Below are 23730 nucleotides of genomic sequence, written 5' to 3' on the forward strand. Positions count from 1 at the left end.
GACGGATTTCTCAGGTTTTTACTACATATGAACACTTTTCAAATTCTCCCGTGCAACTCGGCTGCTAGTCCTCCTTTCATGCAGAATCTTAAGCTCCTGGCTCATGTCCAAGTCACCAAAGCCAGCTAAAAAGTCAATAATCGATACCTAGAACTTGAATTGGACTACTTCTTACTGGCTATTACATCAACTTAGATGCTTCATCTGTGTTCTACTATAGTGATTTTAGTGTCTCCACATACCGCAGCACGCGACATAGCTTTGCAGACGATAAGTACAACCGTTTCAGAGAGCAGAGCTGCCAATGTGATGATTTGGCTTTAAGTCGATTCGATAACAAATGACGAAAACGGACCGATTTCTCAGGTTGGTTTTTACTACATATGAACACTTTTCACATTCTCCCGTGCAACTCGGCTGCTAGTCCTTCTTTCATGCAGAATCTTAAGGTCCTAGATCATGTCCAAGGCACCAAAGCCAGCTAAAAAGTCAATAATGAATATTGAATTGTACTACTTCTTACTGGCTATTACATCAACTTAGAAGTTTCATCTGTGTTCTACTATGGTGCTTTTAGTGTCTCCGCATACCGCAGCACGCGACATAGCTTTGCAGACGATAAGTACAACGGATTCAGAGAGAAGAACGGCAAATGTGACGATCTGGCTTTAAGTCGATTCGATAACAAATGACGAAAACGGACCGATTTCTCAGGTTTTTACTACATATGAACACTTTTCACATTCTCCCGTGCAACTCGAGTGCTAGTCCTCCTTTCATGCAGAATCTTAAGGTCATAGCTCATGTCCAAGGCACCAAAGCCAGCTAAAAAGTCAATAACTATACCTAAAACTTGAATTGCACTATCTCTTCTGGCTATTATATCATCTTAGAAGCTTCATCTGTGTTCTACTATGGTGCGTTTAGTGTCTCCGAATACCGCAGTACGCGACATAGCTTTGCAGACGATAAGTACAAACGTTTCAGAGAGCAGAGCGGCCAATGTGCCGATTTGGCTTTAAGTCGATTCGATAACAAATGACGAAAACGGACGGATTTCTCAGGTTTTTACTACATTTGAACACTTTTCACATTCTCCCGTGCAACTCGGCTGCTAGTCCTACTTTCATGCTGAATCTTAAGGTCCTAGCTCATGTCCAAGGCACCAAAGCCAGCTAAAAAGTCAATAAACGATACCTAAAACTTGAATTGTTCTACTTCTTACTGGCTATTACATCAACTTAGAAGCTTTATCTGTGTTCTACTATGAGGATTTTCGTGTCTCCGCATACCGCAGCACGCGACAAAACTTTGCAGACAATAAGTACAACCGTTTCAGAGAGAAGAGAGGCCAATGTGACGATCTGGCTTTAGGTCGATTCAATAACAAATGACGAAAACGGACGGATTTCTCAGGTTCTTACTACATATGAACACTTTTCACATTCTCCCGTGCAACTCGGTTGCTAGTCCTCCTTTCATGCAGAATCTTAAGCTCCTGGCTCATGTCCAAGTCACCAAAGCCAGCTAAAAAGTCAATAATCGATACCTAAAACTTGAATTGCACTACTTCTTACTGGCTATTACATCAACTTAGATGCTTCATCTGTGTTCTACTATGGTGATTTTAGTGTCTCCGCATACCGCAGCAAGCGACATAGCTTTTCAGACGATAAGTACAACCGTTTTAGAGAGAAGATCGGCCAAAGTGACGATCTGGCTTTAAGTCGATTCGATAACAAATGACGAAAACGGACGGATTTCTCAGGTTTTTACTACATATGAACACATTTCACATTCTCCCGTGCAACTCGGCTGCTAGTCCTCCTTTTATGCAGAATCTTAAGGTCCTAGCTCATGTCCAAGGCACCAAAGCCAGCTAAAAAGTCAATAATCAATATCTAAAACTTGAATTGTACTACTTCTTACTGGCTATTACATCAACTTAGAAGCTTCATCTGTGTTCTACTATGGTGCGTTTAGTGTCTCCGAATACAAAAGTACGCGACATAGCTTTGCAGACGATAAGTACAACCGTTTCAGAGAGAAGAGCGGCCAATGTGACGATCTGGCTATAAGTCGATTCGATAACAAATGACGAAAACGGACCGATTTCTCAGGTTTTTACTACATATGAACACCTTTCACATTCTCCCGTGCAACTCGGCTGCTAGTCCTAATTTCATGCAGAATCTTAAGGTCCTAGCTCATGTCCTAGGCACCGAAGCCAGCTAAAAAGTCAATAATCGATACCTAAAACTTGAATTATACTACTTCTTACTGGCTATTACGTCAACTTGAAAGCTTCATCTGTGTTCTACTATGGTGCTTTTAGTGTCTCCGCATACCGCAGCACGCGACATAGCTTTGCAGACGATAAGTACAACCGTTTCAGAGAGAAGAGCGGCCAATGTGACGATCTGGCTTTAAGTCTATTCGATAACAAATGACGAAAACGGACGGATTTCTCAGGTTTTTACTACATATGAACACTTTTCACATTCTCCCGTGCAACTCGAGTGCTAGTCCTCCTTTCATGCAGAATCTTAAGGTCATAGCTCATGTCCAAGGCACCAAAGCCAGCTAAAAAGTCAATAACTATACCTAAAACTTGAATTGCACTATCTCTTCTGGCTATTATATCATCTTAGAAGCTTCATCTGTGTTCTACTATGGTGCGTTTAGTGTCTCCGAATACCGCAGTACGCGACATAGCTTTGCAGACGATAAGTACAAACGTTTCAGAGAGCAGAGCGGCCAATATGCCGATTTGGCTTTAAGTCGATTCGATAACAAATGACGAAAACGGACGGATTTCTCAGGTTTTTACTACATTTGAACACTTTTCACATTCTCCCGTGCAACTCGGCTGCTAGTCCTACTTTCATGCTGAATCTTAAGGTCCTAGCTCATGTCCAAGGCACCAAAGCCAGCTAAAAAGTCAATAAACGATACCTAAAACTTGAATTGTTCTACTTCTTACTGGCTATTACATCAACTTAGAAGCTTTATCTGTGTTCTACTATGAGGATTTTCGTGTCTCCGCATACCGCAGCACGCGACAAAACTTTGCAGACAATAAGTACAACCGTTTCAGAGAGAAGAGAGGCCAATGTGACGATCTGGCTTTAGGTCGATTCAATAACAAATGACGAAAACGGACGGATTTCTCAGGTTCTTACTACATATGAACACTTTTCACATTCTCCCGTGCAACTCGGCTGCTAGTCCTCCTTTCATGCAGAATCTTAAGCTCCTGGCTCATGTCCAAGTCACCAAAGCCAGCTAAAAAGTCAATAATCGATACCTAAAACTTGAATTGGACTACTTCTTACTGGCTATTACATCAACTTAGATGCTTCATCTGTGTTCTACTATGGTGATTTTAGTGTCTCCGCATACCGCAGCACGCGACATAGCTTTTCAGACGATAAGTACAACCGTTTTAGAGAGAAGATCGACCAAAGTGACGATCTGGCTTTAAGTCGATTCGATAACAAATGACGAAAACGGACGGATTTCTCAGGTTTTTACTACATTTGAACACTTTTCACATTCTCCAGTGCAACTCGGCTGCTAGTCCTACTTTCATGCTGAATCTTAAGGTCCTAGCTCATGTCCAAGGCACCAAAGCCAGCTAAAAAGTCAATAAACGATACCTAAAACTTGAATTGTTCTACTTCTTACTGGCTATTACATCAACTTAGAAGCTTTATCTGTGTTCTACTATGAGGGTTTTCGTGTCTCCGCATACCGCAGCACGCGACATAACTTTGCAGACAATAAGTACAACCGTTTCAGAGAGAAGAGTGGCCAATGTGACGATCTGGCTTTAGGTCGATTCAATAACAAATGACGAAAACGGACGGATTTCTCAGGTTCTTACTACATATGAACACTTTTCACATTCTCCCGTGCAACTCGGCTGCTAGTCCTCCTTTCATGCGGAATCTTAAGGTCCTGGCTCATGTCCAAGGCACCAAAGCCAGCTAAAATGTCAATAACCGATACCTAAAAATTGAATTGTACTACTTCTTACTGGCTATTACATCATCTTAAAAGCTTCATCTGTGTTCTACTATGGTGTTTTTAATGTCTCCGAATATCGCAGTACGCGTCATAGCTTTGCAGACGATAAGTACAACCGTTTCAGAGAGAAAAGCGGCCAATGTGACGATCTGGCTTTAAGTCGATTGGATAACAAATGACAAAAACGGACGGATTTCTCAGGTTTTTACTACATATGAACACTTTTCACATTCTCCCGTGCAACTCGGCTGCTATTCCTTCATTCATGCAGAATCTTAAGGTCCTAGATCATGTCCAAGGCCCCAAAGCCAGCTAAAGAGTCAATAATCAATATCTAAAACTTGAATTGTACTACTTCTTACTGGCTATTACATCAACTTAGAAGCTTCATCTGTGTTCTACTATGGTGCATTTGGTGTCTCCGAATACCGCAGTACGCGACATAGCTTTGCAGACGATAAGTACAACCGTTCAGAGAGAAGAGCGGCCAATGTGACGATCTGGCTTTAAGTCGATTCGATAACAAATGACGAAAACGGACGGATTTCTCAGGTTTTTACTACATATGAACACTTTTCACATTCTCCCGTGCAACTCGGCTGCTAGTCCTCCTTTCATGCAGAATCTTAAGGTCCTGGCTCATGTCCAAGTCACCAAAGCCAGCTAAAAAGTCAATAATTGATACCTAAAACTTGAATTGGACTACTTCTTACTGGCTATTACATCAACTTAGATGCTTCATCTGTGTTCTACTATGGTGATTTTAGTGTCTCCGCATACCGCAGCACGCGACATAGCTTTGCAGACGATAAGTACAACCGTTTCAGAGAGAAGAGCGGCCAATGTGACGATCTGGCTTTAAGTCGATTCGATAACAAATGACGAAAACGGACGGATTTCTCAGGTTTTTACTACATATGAACACTTTTCACATTCTCCCGTGCAACTCGGCTGCTAGTCCTTCTTTCATGCAGAATCTTAAGGTCCTAGATCATGTCCAAGGCCCCAAAGCCAGCTAAAGAGTCAATAATCAATATCTAAAACTTGAATTGGACTACTTCTTACTGGCTATTACATCAACTTAGAACCTTCATCAGTGTTCTACTACGGTGCTTTTAGTTTCTCCGCATACCGCAGCACGCGACACAGCTTTGCAGACGATAAGTACAACCGTTTTAGAGAGAAGAGCGGCCAATGTTACGATCTGGCTTTAAGTCGGATCGATAACAAATGACGAAAACGGACGGATGTCTCAGGTTTTTACTACATATGAACACTTTTCACATTCTGCCGTGCAACTCGGCTGCTAGTCCTCCTTTTATGCAGAATCTTAAGGTCCTAGCTCATGTCCAAGGCACCAAAGCCAGCTAAAAAGTCAATAATCAATATCTAAAACTTGAATTGTACTACTTCTTACTGGCTATTACATCAACTTAGAAGCTTCATCTGTGTTCTACTGTGGTGCGTTTAGTGTCTCCGAATACCGCAGTACGCGACATAGCTTTGCAGACGATAAGTACAACGGTTTCAGAGAGAAGAACGGCAAATGTGACGATCTGGCTTTAAGTCGATTCGATAACAAATGACGAATACGGACGGATTTCTCAGGTTTTTACTACATATGAACACTTTTCACATTCTCCCGTGCAACTCGGGTGCTAGTCCTCCTTTCATGCAGAATTTTAAGGTCATAGCTCATGTCCAAGGCACCAAAGCCAGCTAAAAAGTCAAGAAGTATACCTAAAACTTGAATTCTACTATTTCTTACTGGCTATTATATCATCTTAAAAGCTTCATCTGTGTTCTACTATGGTGCGTTTAGTGTCTCCGAATACAACAGTACGCGACATAGCTTTGCAGACGATAAGTACAACCGTTTCAGAGAGAAGAGCGGCCAATGTGACGATCTGGCTATAAGTCGATTCGATAACAAATGACGAAAACGGACCGATTTCTCAGGTTTTTACTACATATGAACACCTTTCACATTCTCCCGTGCAACTCGGCTGCTAGTCCTAATTTCATGCAGAATCTTAAGGTCCTAGCTCATATCCTAGGCACCGAAGCCAGCTAAAAGGTCAATAATCGATACCTAAAACTTCAATTATACTACTTCTTACTGGCTATTACGTCAACTTAAAAGCTTCATCTGTGTTCTACTATGCTGCTTTTAGTGTCTCCGCATACCGCAGCACGCGACATAGCTTTGCAGACGATAAGTACAACGGTTTCAGAGAGAAGAGCGGCCAATGTGACGATCTTTCTATAAGTCGATTCGATAACAAATGACGAAAACGGACCGATTTCTCAGGTTTTTACTACATATGAACACCTTTCACATTCTCCCGTGCAACTCGGCTGCTAGTCCTAATTTCATGCAGAATCTTAAGGTCCTAGCTCATGTCCTAGGCACCGAAGCCAGCTAAAATGTCAATAATCGATACGTAGAACTTGAATTGTACTACCTCTTACTGGCTATTACATCAACTTAGAAGCTTCATCTGTGTTCTACTACGGTGATTTTAGTGTCTCCACATACCGCAGCACGCCACATAGCTTTGCAGACGATAAGTACAACCGTTTCAGAGAGAAGAGCGGCCAATGATGACCATCTGGCTTTAAGTCGATTCGATAACAAATGACGAAAACGGACGGATATCTCAGGTTTTTACTACATATGAACACTTTTCACATTCTCCCGTGCAACTCGGCTGCTAGTCCTCCTTTCATGCAGAATCTTAAGGTCCTAGCTCTTGTCCAAGGCTACAAAGCCACCTAAAAAGTCAATAATCGATACCTAAAACTTGAATTCTACTACTTCTTACTGGCTATTACATCAACTTAGAAGCTTCATCTGTGTTCTACTATGGTGCTTTTAGTGTCTCCGAATACCGCAGTACGCGACATAGCTTTGCAGACGATAAGAACAACCGTTTCAGAGAGCAGAGCTGCCAATGTGATGATTTGGCTTTAAGTCGATTCGATAACAAATGACGAAAACGGACCGATTTCTCAGGTTGGTTTTTACTACATATGAACACTTTTCACATTCTCCCGTGCAACTCGGCTGCTAGTCCTTCTTTCATGCAGAATCTTAAGGTCCTAGATCATTTCCATTGCACCAAAGCCAGCTAAAAAGTCAATAATCAATATCTAAAACTTGAATTGTACTACTTCTTACTGGCTATTACATCAACTTAGAAGCTTCATCTGTGTTCTACTATGGTGCTTTTAGTGTCTCCGAATACCGCAGTACGCGACATAGCTTTGCAGACGATAAGAACAACCGTTTCAGAGAGCATAGCTGCCAATGTGATGATTTGGCTTTAAGTCGATTCGATAACAAATGACGAAAACGGACGGATTTCTCAGGTTCTTACTACATATGAACACTTTTCACATTCTCCCGTGCAACTCGGCTGCTAGTCCTCCTTTCATGCAGAATCTTAAGGTCCTGGCTCATGTCCAAGGCACCAAAGCCAGCTAAAATGTCAATAACCGATACCTAAAAATTGAATTGTACTACTTCTTACTGGCTATTACATCATCTTAAAAGCTTCATCTGTGTTCTACTATGGTGTTTTTAGTGTCTCCGAATATCGCAGTACGCGTCATAGCTTTGCAGACGATAAGTACAACCGTTTCAGAGAGAAGAGCGGCCAATGTGACGATCTGGCTTTAAGTCGATTGGATAACAAATGACGAAAACGGACGGATTTCTCAGGTTTTTACTACATATGAACACTTTTCACATTCTCCCGTGCAACTCGGCTGCTAGTCCTTCTTTCATGCAGAATCTTAAGGTCCTAGATCATGTCCAAGGCCCCAAAGCCAGCTAAAGAGTCAATAATCAATATCTAAAACTTGAATTGTACTACTTCTTACTGGCTATTACATCAACTTAGAAGCTTCATCTGTGTTCTACTATGGTGCTTTTAGTGTCTCCGCATATCGCAGCACGCGACATAGCTTTGCAGACGATAAGTACAACGGTTTCAGAGAGAAGAGCGGCAAATGTGACGATCTGGCTTTAAGTCGATTCGATAACAAATGACGCAAACGGACGGATTTCTCAGGTTTTTACTAGATATGAACACTTTTCACATTCTCCCGTGCAACTCGGATGCTAGTCCTCCTTTCATGCATAATCTTAAGGTCATAGCTCATGTCCAAGGCACCAAAGCCAGCTAAAAAGTCAATAACGATATCTAAAACTTGAATTGTACTATTTCTTACTGGCTATTACATCATCTTAGAAGCTTCATCTGTGTTCTACTATGGTGCGTTTAGTGTCTCCGAATACCGCAGTACGCGACATAGCTTTGCAGACGATAAGTACAACCGTTTCAGAGAGCAGAGCTGCCAATGTGATGATTTGGCTTTAAGTCGATTCGATAACAAATGACGAAAACGGACCGATTTCTCAGGTTTTTACTACATATGAACACTTTTCACATTCTCCCGTGCAACTCGGCTGCTAGTCCTTCTTTCATGCAGAATCTTAAGGTCCTAGATCATGTCCAAGGCACCAAAGCCAGCTAAAAAGTCAATAATGAATATTGAATTGTACTACTTCTTACTGGCTATTACATCAACTTAGAAGTTTCATCTGTGTTCTACTATGGTGCTTTTAGTGTCTCCGCATACCGCAGCACGCGACATAGCTTTGCAGACGATAAGTACAACGGATTCAGAGAGAAGAACGGCAAATGTGACGATCTGGCTTTAAGTCGATTCGATAACAAATGACGAAAACGGACCGATTTCTCAGGTTTTTACTACATATGAACACTTTTCACATTCTCCCGTGCAACTCGAGTGCTAGTCCTCCTTTCATGCAGAATCTTAAGGTCATAGCTCATGTCCAAGGCACCAAAGCCAGCTAAAAAGTCAATAACTATACCTAAAACTTGAATTGCACTATCTCTTCTGGCTATTATATCATCTTAGAAGCTTCATCTGTGTTCTACTATGGTGCGTTTAGTGTCTCCGAATACCGCAGTACGCGACATAGCTTTGCAGACGATAAGTACAAACGTTTCAGAGAGCAGAGCGGCCAATGTGCCGATTTGGCTTTAAGTCGATTCGATAACAAATGACGAAAACGGACGGATTTCTCAGGTTTTTACTACATTTGAACACTTTTCACATTCTCCCATGCAACTCGGCTGCTAGTCCTACTTTCATGCTGAATCTTAAGGTCCTAGCTCATGTCCAAGGCACCAAAGCCAGCTAAAAAGTCAATAAACGATACCTAAAACTTGAATTGTTCTACTTCTTACTGGCTATTACATCAACTTAGAAGCTTTATCTGTGTTCTACTATGAGGATTTTCGTGTCTCCGCATACCGCAGCACGCGACAAAACTTTGCAGACAATAAGTACAACCGTTTCAGAGAGAAGAGAGGCCAATGTGACGATCTGGCTTTAGGTCGATTCAATAACAAATGACGAAAACGGACGGATTTCTCAGGTTCTTACTACATATGAACACTTTTCACATTCTCCCGTGCAACTCGGCTGCTAGTCCTCCTTTCATGCATAATCTTAAGGTCATAGCTCATGTCCAAGGCACCAAAGCCAGCTAAAAAGTCAATAACGATATCTAAAACTTGAATTGTACTATTTCTTACTGGCTATTACATCATCTTAGAAGCTTCATCTGTGTTCTACTATGGTGCGTTTAGTGTCTCCGAATACCGCAGTACGCGACATAGCTTTGCAGACGATAAGTACAACCGTTCAGAGAGAAGAGCGGCCAATGTGACGATCTGGCTTTAAGTCGATTCGCTAACAAATGACGAAAACGGACGGATTTCTCAGGTTTTTACTACATATGAACACTTTTCAAATTCTCCCGTGCAACTCGGCTGCTAGTCCTCCTTTCATGCAGAATCTTAAGCTCCTGGCTCATGTCCAAGTCACCAAAGCCAGCTAAAAAGTCAATAATCGATACCTAGAACTTGAATTGGACTACTTCTTACTGGCTATTACATCAACTTAGATGCTTCATCTGTGTTCTACTATGGTGATTTTAGTGTCTCCACATACCGCAGCACGCGACATAGCTTTGCAGACGATAAGTACAACCGTTTCAGAGAGCAGAGCTGCCAATGTGATGATTTGGCTTTAAGTCGATTCGATAACAAATGACGAAAACGGACCGATTTCTCAGGTTGGTTTTTACTACATATGAACACTTTTCACATTCTCCCGTGCAACTCGGCTGCTAGTCCTTCTTTCATGCAGAATCTTAAGGTCCTAGATCATGTCCAAGGCACCAAAGCCAGCTAAAAAGTCAATAATGAATATTGAATTGTACTACTTCTTACTGGCTATTACATCAACTTAGAAGTTTCATCTGTGTTCTACTATGGTGCTTTTAGTGTCTCCGCATACCGCAGCACGCGACATAGCTTTGCAGACGATAAGTACAACGGATTCAGAGAGAAGAACGGCAAATGTGACGATCTGGCTTTAAGTCGATTCGATAACAAATGACGAAAACGGACCGATTTCTCAGGTTTTTACTACATATGAACACTTTTCACATTCTCCCGTGCAACTCGAGTGCTAGTCCTCCTTTCATGCAGAATCTTAAGGTCATAGCTCATGTCCAAGGCACCAAAGCCAGCTAAAAAGTCAATAACTATACCTAAAACTTGAATTGCACTATCTCTTCTGGCTATTATATCATCTTAGAAGCTTCATCTGTGTTCTACTATGGTGCGTTTAGTGTCTCCGAATACCGCAGTACGCGACATAGCTTTGCAGACGATAAGTACAAACGTTTCAGAGAGCAGAGCGGCCAATGTGCCGATTTGGCTTTAAGTCGATTCGATAACAAATGACGAAAACGGACGGATTTCTCAGGTTTTTACTACATTTGAACACTTTTCACATTCTCCCGTGCAACTCGGCTGCTAGTCCTACTTTCATGCTGAATCTTAAGGTCCTAGCTCATGTCCAAGGCACCAAAGCCAGCTAAAAAGTCAATAAACGATACCTAAAACTTGAATTGTTCTACTTCTTACTGGCTATTACATCAACTTAGAAGCTTTATCTGTGTTCTACTATGAGGATTTTCGTGTCTCCGCATACCGCAGCACGCGACAAAACTTTGCAGACAATAAGTACAACCGTTTCAGAGAGAAGAGAGGCCAATGTGACGATCTGGCTTTAGGTCGATTCAATAACAAATGACGAAAACGGACGGATTTCTCAGGTTCTTACTACATATGAACACTTTTCACATTCTCCCGTGCAACTCGGCTGCTAGTCCTCCTTTCATGCAGAATCTTAAGCTCCTGGCTCATGTCCAAGTCACCAAAGCCAGCTAAAAAGTCAATAATCGATACCTAAAACTTGAATTGGACTACTACTTACTGGCTATTACATCAACTTAGATGCTTCATCTGTGTTCTACTATGGTGATTTTAGTGTCTCCGCATACCGCAGCACGCGACATAGCTTTTCAGACGATAAGTACAACCGTTTTAGAGAGAAGATCGGCCAAAGTGACGATCTGGCTTTAAGTCGATTCGATAACAAATGACGAAAACGGACGGATTTCTCAGGTTTTTACTACATATGAACACATTTCACATTCTCCCGTGCAACTCGGCTGCTAGTCCTCCTTTTATGCAGAATCTTAAGGTCCTAGCTCATGTCCAAGGCACCAAAGCCAGCTAAAAAGTCAATAATCAATATCTAAAACTTGAATTGTACTACTTCTTACTGGCTATTACATCAACTTAGAAGCTTCATCTGTGTTCTACTATGGTGCGTTTAGTGTCTCCGAATACAACAGTACGCGACATAGCTTTGCAGACGATAAGTACAACCGTTTCAGAGAGAAGAGCGGCCAATGTGACGATCTGGCTATAAGTCGATTCGATAACAAATGACGAAAACGGACCGATTTCTCAGGTTTTTACTACATATGAACACCTTTCACATTCTCCCGTGCAACTCGGCTGCTAGTCCTAATTTCATGCAGAATCTTAAGGTCCTAGCTCATGTCCTAGGCACCGAAGCCAGCTAAAAAGTCAATAATCGATACCTAAAACTTGAATTATACTACTTCTTACTGGCTATTACGTCAACTTGAAAGCTTCATCTGTGTTCTACTATGGTGCTTTTAGTGTCTCCGCATACCGCAGCACGCGACATAGCTTTGCAGACGATAAGTACAACCGTTTCAGAGAGAAGAGCGGCCAATGTGACGATCTGGCTTTAAGTCTATTCGATAACAAATGACGAAAACGGACGGATTTCTCAGGTTTTTACTACATATGAACACTTTTCACATTCTCCCGTGCAACTGGGCAGCTAGTCCTCCTTTCATGCAAAATCTCAAGGTCTTTGCTCATGTCCAAGGCACCAAAGCCAGCTAAAAAGTCAATAATCGATACCTAGAACTTGAATTGTACTACCTCTTACTGGCTATTACATCAACTTAGAAGCTTCATCTGTGTTCTACTATGGTGATTTTAGTGTCTCCACATACCGCAGCACGCGACATAGCTTTGCAGACGATAAGTACAACCGTTTCAGAGAGCAGAGCTGCCAATGTGATGATTTGGCTTTAAGTCGATTCGATAACAAATGACGAAAACGGACCGATTTCTCAGGTTTTTACTACATATGAACACCTTTCACATTCTCCCGTGCAACTCGGCTGCTAGTCCTACTTTCATGCTGAATCTTAAGGTCCTAGCTCATGTCCAAGGCACCAAAGCCAGCTAAAAAGTCAATAAACGATACCTAAAACTTGAATTGTTCTACTTCTTACTGGCTATTACATCAACTTAGAAGCTTTATCTGTGTTCTACTATGAGGATTTTCGTGTCTCCGCATACCGCAGCACGCGACAAAACTTTGCAGACAATAAGTACAACCGTTTCAGAGAGAAGAGAGGCCAATGTGACGATCTGGCTTTAGGTCGATTCAATAACAAATGACGAAAACGGACGGATTTCTCAGGTTCTTACTACATATGAACACTTTTCACATTCTCCCGTGCAACTCGGCTGCTAGTCCTCCTTTCATGCAGAATCTTAAGCTCCTGGCTCATGTCCAAGTCACCAAAGCCAGCTAAAAAGTCAATAATCGATACCTAAAACTTGAATTGGACTACTTCTTACTGGCTATTACATCAACTTAGATGCTTCATCTGTGTTCTACTATGGTGATTTTAGTGTCTCCGCATACCGCAGCACGCGACATAGCTTTTCAGACGATAAGTACAACCGTTTTAGAGAGAAGATCGGCCAAAGTGACGATCTGGCTTTAAGTCGATTCGATAACAAATGACGAAAACGGACGGATTTCTCAGGTTTTTACTACATTTGAACACTTTTCACATTCTCCAGTGCAACTCGGCTGCTAGTCCTACTTTCATGCTGAATCTTAAGGTCCTAGCTCATGTCCAAGGCACCAAAGCCAGCTAAAAAGTCAATAAACGATACCTAAAACTTGAATTGTTCTACTTCTTACTGGCTATTACATCAACTTAGAAGCTTTATCTGTGTTCTACTATGAGGATTTTCGTGTCTCCGCATACCGCAGCACGCGACATAACTTTGCAGACAATAAGTACAACCGTTTCAGAGAGAAGAGTGGCCAATGTGACGATCTGGCTTTAGGTCGATTCAATAACAAATGACGAAAACGGACGGATTTCTCAGGTTCTTACTACATATGAACACTTTTCACATTCTCCCGTGCAACTCGGCTGCTAGTCCTCCTTTCATGCAGAATCTTAAGGTCCTGGCTCATGTCCAAGGCACCAAAGCCAGCTAAAATGTCAATAACCGATACCTAAAAATTGAATTGTACTACTTCTTACTGGCTATTACATCATCTTAAAAGCTTCATCTGTGTTCTACTATGGTGTTTTTAATGTCTCCGAATATCGCAGTACGCGTCATAGCTTTGCAGACGATAAGTACAACCGTTTCAGAGAGAAAAGCGGCCAATGTGACGATCTGGCTTTAAGTCGATTGGATAACAAATGACAAAAACGGACGGATTTCTCAGGTTTTTACTACATATGAACACTTTTCACATTCTCCCGTGCAACTCGGCTGCTATTCCTTCATTCATGCAGAATCTTAAGGTCCTAGATCATGTCCAAGGCCCCAAAGCCAGCTAAAGAGTCAATAATCAATATCTAAAACTTGAATTGTACTACTTCTTACTGGCTATTACATCAACTTAGAAGCTTCATCTGTGTTCTACTATGGTGCGTTTGGTGTCTCCGAATACCGCAGTACGCGACATAGCTTTGCAGACGATAAGTACAACCGTTCAGAGAGAAGAGCGGCCAATGTGACGATCTGGCTTTAAGTCGATTCGATAACAAATGACGAAAACGGACGGATTTCTCAGGTTTTTACTACATATGAACACTTTTCACATTCTCCCGTGCAACTCGGCTGCTAGTCCTCCTTTCATGCAGAATCTTAAGGTCCTGGCTCATGTCCAAGTCACCAAAGCCAGCTAAAAAGTCAATAATTGATACCTAAAACTTGAATTGGACTACTTCTTACTGGCTATTACATCAACTTAGATGCTTCATCTGTGTTCTACTATGGTGATTTTAGTGTCTCCGCATACCGCAGCACGCGACATAGCTTTGCAGACGATAAGTACAACCGTTTCAGAGAGAAGAGCGGCCAATGTGACGATCTGGCTTTAAGTCGATTGGATAACAAATGACGAAAACGGACGGATTTCTCAGGTTTTTACTACATATGAACACTTTTCACATTCTCCCGTGCAACTCGGCTGCTAGTCCTTCTTTCATGCAGAATCTTAAGGTCCTAGATCATGTCCAAGGCCCCAAAGCCAGCTAAAGAGTCAATAATCAATATCTAAAACTTGAATTGGACTACTTTTTACTGGCTATTACATCAACTTAGAACCTTCATCAGTGTTCTACTACGGTGCTTTTAGTTTCTCCGCATACCGCAGCACGCGACACAGCTTTGCAGACGATAAGTACAACCGTTTTAGAGAGAAGAGCGGCCAATGTTACGATCTGGCTTTAAGTCGGATCGATAACAAATGACGAAAACGGACGGATGTCTCAGGTTTTTACTACATATGAACACTTTTCACATTCTGCCGTGCAACTCGGCTGCTAGTCCTCCTTTTATGCAGAATCTTAAGGTCCTAGCTCATGTCCAAGGCACCAAAGCCAGCTAAAAAGTCAATAATCAATATCTAAAACTTGAATTGTACTACTTCTTACTGGCTATTACATCAACTTAGAAGCTTCATCTGTGTTCTACTGTGGTGCGTTTAGTGTCTCCGAATACCGCAGTACGCGACATAGCTTTGCAGACGATAAGTACAACGGTTTCAGAGAGAAGAACGGCAAATGTGACGATCTGGCTTTAAGTCGATTCGATAACAAATGACGAATACGGACGGATTTCTCAGGTTTTTACTACATATGAACACTTTTCACATTCTCCCGTGCAACTCGGGTGCTAGTCCTCCTTTCATGCAGAATTTTAAGGTCATAGCTCATGTCCAAGGCACCAAAGCCAGCTAAAAAGTCAATAAGTATACCTAAAACTTGAATTCTACTATTTCTTACTGGCTATTATATCATCTTAAAAGCTTCATCTGTGTTCTACTATGGTGCGTTTAGTGTCTCCGAATACAACAGTACGCGACATAGCTTTGCAGACGATAAGTACAACCGTTTCAGAGAGAAGAGCGGCCAATGTGACGATCTGGCTATAAGTCGATTCGATAACAAATGACGAAAACGGACCGATTTCTCAGGTTTTTACTACATATGAACACCTTTCACATTCTCCCGTGCAACTCGGCTGCTAGTCCTAATTTCATGCAGAATCTTAAGGTCCTAGCTCATGTCCTAGGCACCGAAGCCAGCTAAAAGGTCAATAATCGATACCTAAAACTTGAATTATACTACTTCTTACTGGCTATTACGTCAACTTAAAAGCTTCATCTGTGTTCTACTATGCTGCTTTTAGTGTCTCCGCATACCGCAGCACGCGACATAGCTTTGCAGACGATAAGTACAACGGTTTCAGAGAGAAGAGCGGCCAATGTGACGATCTGGCTTTAAGTCTATTCGATAACAAATGACGAAAACGGACGGATTTCTCAGGTTTTTACTACATATGAACACTTTTCACATTCTCCCGTGCAACTAGGCAGCTAGTCCTCCTTTCATGCAGAATCTCAAGGTCCTTGCTCATGTCCAAGGCACCAAAGCCAGCTAAAAAGTCAATAATCGATACCTAGAACTTGAATTGTACTACCTCTTACTGGCTATTACATCAACTTAGATGCTTCATCTGTGTTCTACTATGGTGATTTTAGTGTCTCCACATACCGCAGCACGCGACATAGCTTTGCAGACGATAAGTACAACCGTTTCAGAGAGAAGAGCGGCCAATGTGACCATCTAGCTTTAAGTCGATTCGATAACAAATGACGAAAACGGACGGATATCTCAGGTTTTTACTACATATGAACACTTTTCACATTCTCCCGTGCAACTCGGCTGCTAGTCCTCCTTTCATGCAGAATCTTAAGGTCCAAGCTCATGTCGAAGGCTCCAAAGCCACCTAAAAAGTCAATAATCGATACCTAAAACTTGAATTCTACTACTTCTTACTGGCTATTACATCAACTTAGAAGCTTCATCTGTGTTCTACTATGGTGCTTTTAGTGTCTCCGAATACCGCAGTACGCGAAATAGCTTTGCAGACGATAAGAACAACCGTTTCAGAGAGCAGAGCTGCCAATGTGATGATTTGGCTTTAAGTCGATTCGATAACAAATGACGAAAACGGACCGATTTCTCAGGTTGGTTTTTACTACATATGAACACTTTTCACATTCTCCCGTGCAACTCGGCTGCTAGTCCTTCTTTCATGCAGTATCTTAAGGTCCTAGATCATGTCCAAGGCCCCAAAGCCAGCTAAAGAGTCAATAATCAATATCTAAAACTTGAATTGTACTACTTCTTACTGGCTATTACATCAATTTAAAAGCTTCATCTGTGTTCTACTATGGTGCTTTTAGTGTCTCCGCATATCGCAGCACGCGACATAGCTTTGTAGACGATAAGTACAACGGTTTCAGAGAGAAGAGCGGCAAATGTGACGATCTGGCCTTAAGTCGATTCGATAACAAATGACGCAAACGGACGGATTTCTCAGGTTTTTACTAGATATGAACACTTTTCACATTCTCCCGTGCAACTCGGCTGCTAGTCCTCCCTTTATGCAGAATCTTAAGGTCCTAGCTCATGTCCAAGGCACCAAAGCCAGCTAAAAAGTCAATAATCGATACCTAAAACTTGAATTGGACTACTTCTTACTGGCTATTACATCAACTTAGAAACTTCATCAATGTTCTACTACGGTGCTTTTAGTTTCTCCGCATACCGCAGCACGCGACACAGCTTTGCAGACGATAAGTACAACCGTTTTAGAGAGAAGAGCGGCCAATGTTACGATCTGGCTTTAAGTCGATTCGATAACAAATGACGAAAACGGAAGGATGTCTCAGGTTTTTACTACATATGAACACTTTTCACATTCTCCCGTGCAACTCGGCTGCTAGCCCTCCTTTTATGCAGAATCTTAAGGTCCTAGCTCATGTCCAAGGCACCAAAGCCAGCTAAAAAGTAAATAATCAATATCTAAAACTTGAATTGTACTACTTCTTACTGGCTATTACATCAACTTAGAAGCTTCATCTGTGTTCTACTATGGTGCGTTTAATGTCTCCGAATACCGCAGTACGCGACATAGCTTTGCAGACGATAAGTACAACCGTTTCAGAGTGCAGAGCGGCCAATATGACGATTTGGCTTTAAGTCGATTCGATAGCAAATGACGAAAACGGACGGATTTCTCAGGTTTTGCTACATATAAACACTTTTCACATTCTCCCGTGCAACTCGGCTGCTAGTCCTCCTTTCATGCAGAATCGTAAGGTCCTAGCTCATGTCCAAGGCACCAAAGCCAGCTAAAAAGTCAATAATCGATACCTAAAACTTGAATTGGACTACTTCTTACTGGCTATTACATCAACTTAGAAGCTTTATCTGTGTTCTACTATGGTGCGTTTAGTGTCTCCGAATACAACAGTACGCGACATAGGATTGCAGACGATAAGTACAACCGTTTCAGAGAGAAGAGCGGCCAATGTGACGATCTGGCTATAAGTCGATTCGATATCAAATGACGAAAACGGACGGATTTCTCAGGTTTTTACTACATATGAACACTTTTCACATTCTCCCGTGCAACTCGGCTGCTAGTCCTCCTTTCGTGCAGAATCTTAAGGTCCTAGCTCATGTCCAAGTCACCAAAGCCATCTAAAAAGTCAATAATCGATAATTAAAACTTGAATTGGACTACTTCTTACTGGCTATTACATCAACGTAGATGCTTCATCTATGTTCTACTACGGTGCTTTTAGTTTCTCCGCATACCGCAGCACGCGACACAGCTTTGCAGACGATAAGTACAACCGTTTTAGAGAGAAGAGCGGCTAATGTGACGATCTGGCTTTAAGTCGATTCGATAACAAATGACGAAAACGGACGGATGTCTCAGGTTTTTACTACATATGAACACTTTTCACATTCTCCCGTGCAACTCGGCTGCTAGTCCTCCTTTCATGCTGAATCTTAAGGTCCTAGCTCATGTCCAAGGCACCAAAGCCAGCTAAAAAGTCAATAATCGATACCTAAAACTTGAATTGGACTACCTCTTACTGGCTATTACATCAACTTAGAACCTTCATCTATGTTCTACTACGGTGCTTTTAGTTTCTCCGCATACCGCAGCACGCGACATAGTTTTGCAGACGATAAGTACAACCGTTTCAGAGAGAAGAGCGGCCAATGTGACGATCTGGCTTTAACTCGATTGGATAAAAAAATGACGAAGACGGACGGATTTCTCAGATTTTTACTACATATGAACACTTTTCACATTCTCCCGGGCAACTCGGCTGCTAGTCCTTCTTTCATGCAGAATCTTAAGGTCCTAGATCATGTCCAAGGCACCAAAGCCAGCTAAAAAGTCACTAATCAATATCTAAAACTTGAATTGTACTACTTCTTACTGGCTATTACATCAACTTAGAAGCTTCATCTGTGTTCTACTATGGTGCTTTTAGTGTCTCCGCATATCGCAGCACGCGACATAGTTTTGCAGACGATAAGTACAACGGTTTCAGAGAGAAGAGCGGCCAATGTGACGATCTGGCTTTAAGTCGATTCGATAACAAATGACGCAAACAGACGGATTTCTCAGGTTTTTACTAGATATGAACACTTTTCACATTCTCCCGTGCAACTCGGCTGCTAGTCCTCCTTTCATGCAGAATCTTAAGGTCATAGCCCATGTCCAAGGCACCAAAGCCAGCTAAAAAGTCAATAATCGATACCTAAAACTTGAATTGTACTAGTTTCTTACTGGCTATTACATCAACTTAGAAGTATTATCTGTGTTCTACTATGATGACTTTCGTGTCTCCGCATACCGCAGCACGCGACATTGCTTTGCAGACAACAAGTACAACCGTTTCAGAGAGAAGAGTGACCAATGTGACGATCTGGCTTTAAGTCGATTCGATAACAAATGACGAAAACGGACGGATTTCTCAGGTTTTTACTACATATGAACACTTTTCACATTCTCCCGTGCAACTCTGCTCCTAGTCCTCCTTTCATGCAGAATCGTAAGGTCCTAGCTCATGTCCAAGGCATCAAAGCCAGCTAAAAAGTCAATAATCGATAACTAAAACTTGAATTGTACTACTTCTTACTGGCTATTACATCAACTTAGAAGCTTCATCTGTGTTCTACTATGAAGATTTTCTTGTCTCCGCATACCGCAGCACGCGACATAGCTTTGCAGACGATATGTACAACCGTTCAGAGAGAAGAGCGGCCAATGTGACGATCTGGCTTTAAGTCGATTCGATAACAAATGACGAAAACGGTCGGATTTCTCAGGTTTTTACTACATATGAACACTTTTCACATTCTCCCGTGCAACTCGGCTGCTAGTCCTCCTTTCATGCAGAATCTTAAGGTCCTAGCTCATGTCCAAGTCACCAAAGCCAGCTAAAATGTCAATAATCGATACCAAAAACTTCAATTGTACTACTTCTTACTGGCTATTACATTAACTTAGATGCTTCATCTGTGTTCTACTATGGTGATTTTAGTGTCTCCGCATACCGCAGCACGCGACATAGCTTTGCAGACGATAAGTACAACCGTTTCAGAGAGAAGAGCGGCCAATGTGACGATCTGGCTATAAGTGGATTGGATAACAAATGACGAAAACGGACGGATTTCTCAGGTTTTTACTACATGCGAACACTTTTCACATTCTCCCGTGCAACTCGGCTGCTAGTCCTCCTTTCATGCAGAATCTCAAGGTCCTAGCTCACGTCCAAGGCACGAAGGCAGCTAAAAGGTCAATAATCAATACTTAAAACTTGAATTGTACTAGTTCTTACTGGCTATTACATCAACTTAGAAGCTTCATCTGTGTTCTACTATGGTGCTTTTAGTGTCTCCGCATGCCGCAGCATGCGACATAGCTTTGTAGACGATAAGTACAACCGTTTCAGAGAGAAGAGCGGCCAATGTGACGATCTGGCTTTAAGTCGATTCGATAACAAATGACGAAAACGGACGGATTTCTCAGGATTTAATTACATATGAACACTTTTCACATTCTCCCGTGCAACTCGGCTGCTAGTCCTCCTTTCATGCAGAATCTTAAGGTCCTAGCTCATGTCCAAGGCACCAAAGCCAGCTAAAAAGTCAATAATCAATACCTAAAACTTGAATTCTACTACTTCTTACTGGCTATTACATCAACTTAGAAGCTTCATCTCTGTTCTACTATGGTGCTTTTAGTGTCTCCACACACCGCAGCACGCGACATAGCTTTGCAGAAGATAAGTACAACCGTTTCAGAGAGAAGAGCGGCCAATGTGACGATCTGGCTAAAAGTCGATTCGATAACAAATGACGAAAACGGACGGATTTCTCAGGTTTTTACTACATATGAACACTTTTCACATTCTCCCGTGCACCTCGGCTGCTAGTCCTCCTTTCATGCAGAATCTTAAGGTCCTAGCTCATGTCCAAGTCACCAAAGCCAGCTAAAATGTCAATAATCGATACCAAAAACTTCAATTGGACTACTTCTTACTGGCTATTACATCAACTTAGATGCTTCATCTGTGTTCTACTATGGTGATTTTAGTGTCTCCGCATACCGCAGCACGCGACATAGCTTTGCAGACGATAAGTACAACCGTTTCAGAGAGAAGAGCGGCCAATGTGACGATCTGGCTATAAGTCGATTGGATAACAAATGACGAAAACGGACGGATTTCTCAGGTTTTTACTACATGCGAACACTTTTCACATTCTCCCGTGCAACTCGGCTGCTAGTCCTCCTTTCATGCAGAATCTCAAGGTCCTAGCTCATGTCCAAGGCACCAAGGCAGCTAAAAGGTCAATAATCAATACTTAAAACTTGAATTGTACTACTTCTTACTGGCTATTACATCAACTTAGAAGCTTCATCTGTGTTCTACTATGGTGCTTTTAGTGTCTCCGCATACCGCAGCAGGCGACATAGCTTTGCAGACGATAAGTACAACCGTTTCAGAGAGAAGAGCGGTCAATGTGACGATCTGGTTATAAGACGATTCGATAACAAATGACGAAAACGGACGGATTTCTTGGGTTTTTACTACATATGAACACTTTTCACATTCTGCCGTGCAACTCGGCAGCTAGTCCTCCTTTCATGCAGAATCTTAAGGTCCTAGCTCATGTCCAAGTCACCAAAGCCAGCTAAAAAGTCAATAACCGATACCTAAAACTTGAATTGTACTAGGTCTTACTGGCTATTACATCAACTTAGAAGCTTCATCTGTGTTCTACTATGGTGCTTTTAGTGTCTCCGCATACCGCAGCATGCGACATAGCTTTGTAGACGATAAGTACAACCGTTTCAGAGAGAAGAGCGGCCAATGTGACGATCTGGCTTTAAGTCGATTCGATAACAAATGACGAAAACGGACGGATTTCTCAGGATTTAATTACATATGAACACTTTTCACATTCTCCCGTGCAACTCGGCTACTAGTCCTCCTTTCATGCAGAATCTTAAGGTTCTAGCTCATGTCCAAGGCACCAAAGCCAGCTAAAAAGTCAATAATCAATACCTAAAACTTGAATTCTACTACTTCTTACTGGCTATTACATCAACTTAGAAGCTTCATCTCTGTTCTACTATGGTGCTTTTAGTGTCTCCACACACCGCAGCACGCGACATAGCTTTGCAGAAGATAAGTACAACCGTTTCAGAGAGAAGAGCGGCCAATGTGACGATCTGGCTAAAAGTCGATTCGATAACAAATGACGAAAACGGACGGATTTCTCAGGTTTTTACTACATATGAAAACTTTTCACATTCTCCCGTGCAACTCGGCTGCTAGTCCTTCTTTCATGCAGAATCTTAAGGTCCTAGATCATGTCCAAGGCCCCAAAGCCAGCTAAAAAGTCAATAATCAATATCTAAAACTTGAATTGTACTACTTCTTACTGGCTATTACATTAACTTAGAAGCTTCATCTGTGTTCTACTATGGTGCTTTTAGTGTCTCCGCATATCGCAGCACGCGACATAGCTTTGCAGACGATAAGTACAACGGTTTCAGAGAGAAGAGCGACAAATGTGACGATCTGGCTTTAAGTCGATTCGATAACAAATGACGCAAACGGACGGATTTCTCAGGTTTTTACTACATATGAACACTTTTCACATTCTCCCGTGCAACTCGGCTGCTAGTCCTCCTTTCATGCAGAATCTTAAGGTCCTAGCTCATGTCCAAGTCACCAAAGCCAGCTAAAATGTCAATAATCGATACCAAAAACTTCAATTGGACTACTTCTTACTGGCTATTACATCAACTTAGATGCTTCATCTGTGTTCTACTATGGTGATTTTAGTGTCTCCGCATACCGCAGCACGCGACATAGCTTTGCAGACGATAAGTACAACCGTTTCAGAGAGAAGAGCGGCCAATGTGACGATCTGGCTATAAGTCGATTGGATAACAAATGACGAAAACGGACGGATTTCTCAGGTTTTTACTACATGCGAACACTTTTCACATTCTCCCGTGCAACTCGGCTGCTAGTCCTCCTTTCATGCAGAATCTCAAGGTCCTAGCTCATGTCCAAGGCACCAAGGCAGCTAAAAGGTCAATAATCAATACTTAAAACTTGAATTGTACTACTTCTTACTGGCTATTACATCAACTTAGAAGCTTCATCTGTGTTCTACTATGGTGCTTTTAGTGTCTCCGCATACCGCAGCAGGCGACATAGCTTTGCAGACGATAAGTACAACCGTTTCAGAGAGAAGAGCGGTCAATGTGACGATCTGGTTATAAGACGATTCGATAACAAATGACGAAAACGGACGGATTTCTTGGGTTTTTACTACATATGAACACTTTTCACATTCTGCCGTGCAACTCGGCAGCTAGTCCTCCTTTCATGCAGAATCTTAAGGTCCTAGCTCATGTCCAAGTCACCAAAGCCAGCTAAAAAGTCAATAACCGATACCTAAAACTTGAATTGTACTAGTTC

Source organism: Schistocerca gregaria, unplaced genomic scaffold, assembly GCF_023897955.1.
Source record: "Schistocerca gregaria isolate iqSchGreg1 unplaced genomic scaffold, iqSchGreg1.2 ptg000526l, whole genome shotgun sequence".
NCBI classification, from domain to species: domain Eukaryota; kingdom Metazoa; phylum Arthropoda; class Insecta; order Orthoptera; family Acrididae; genus Schistocerca; species Schistocerca gregaria.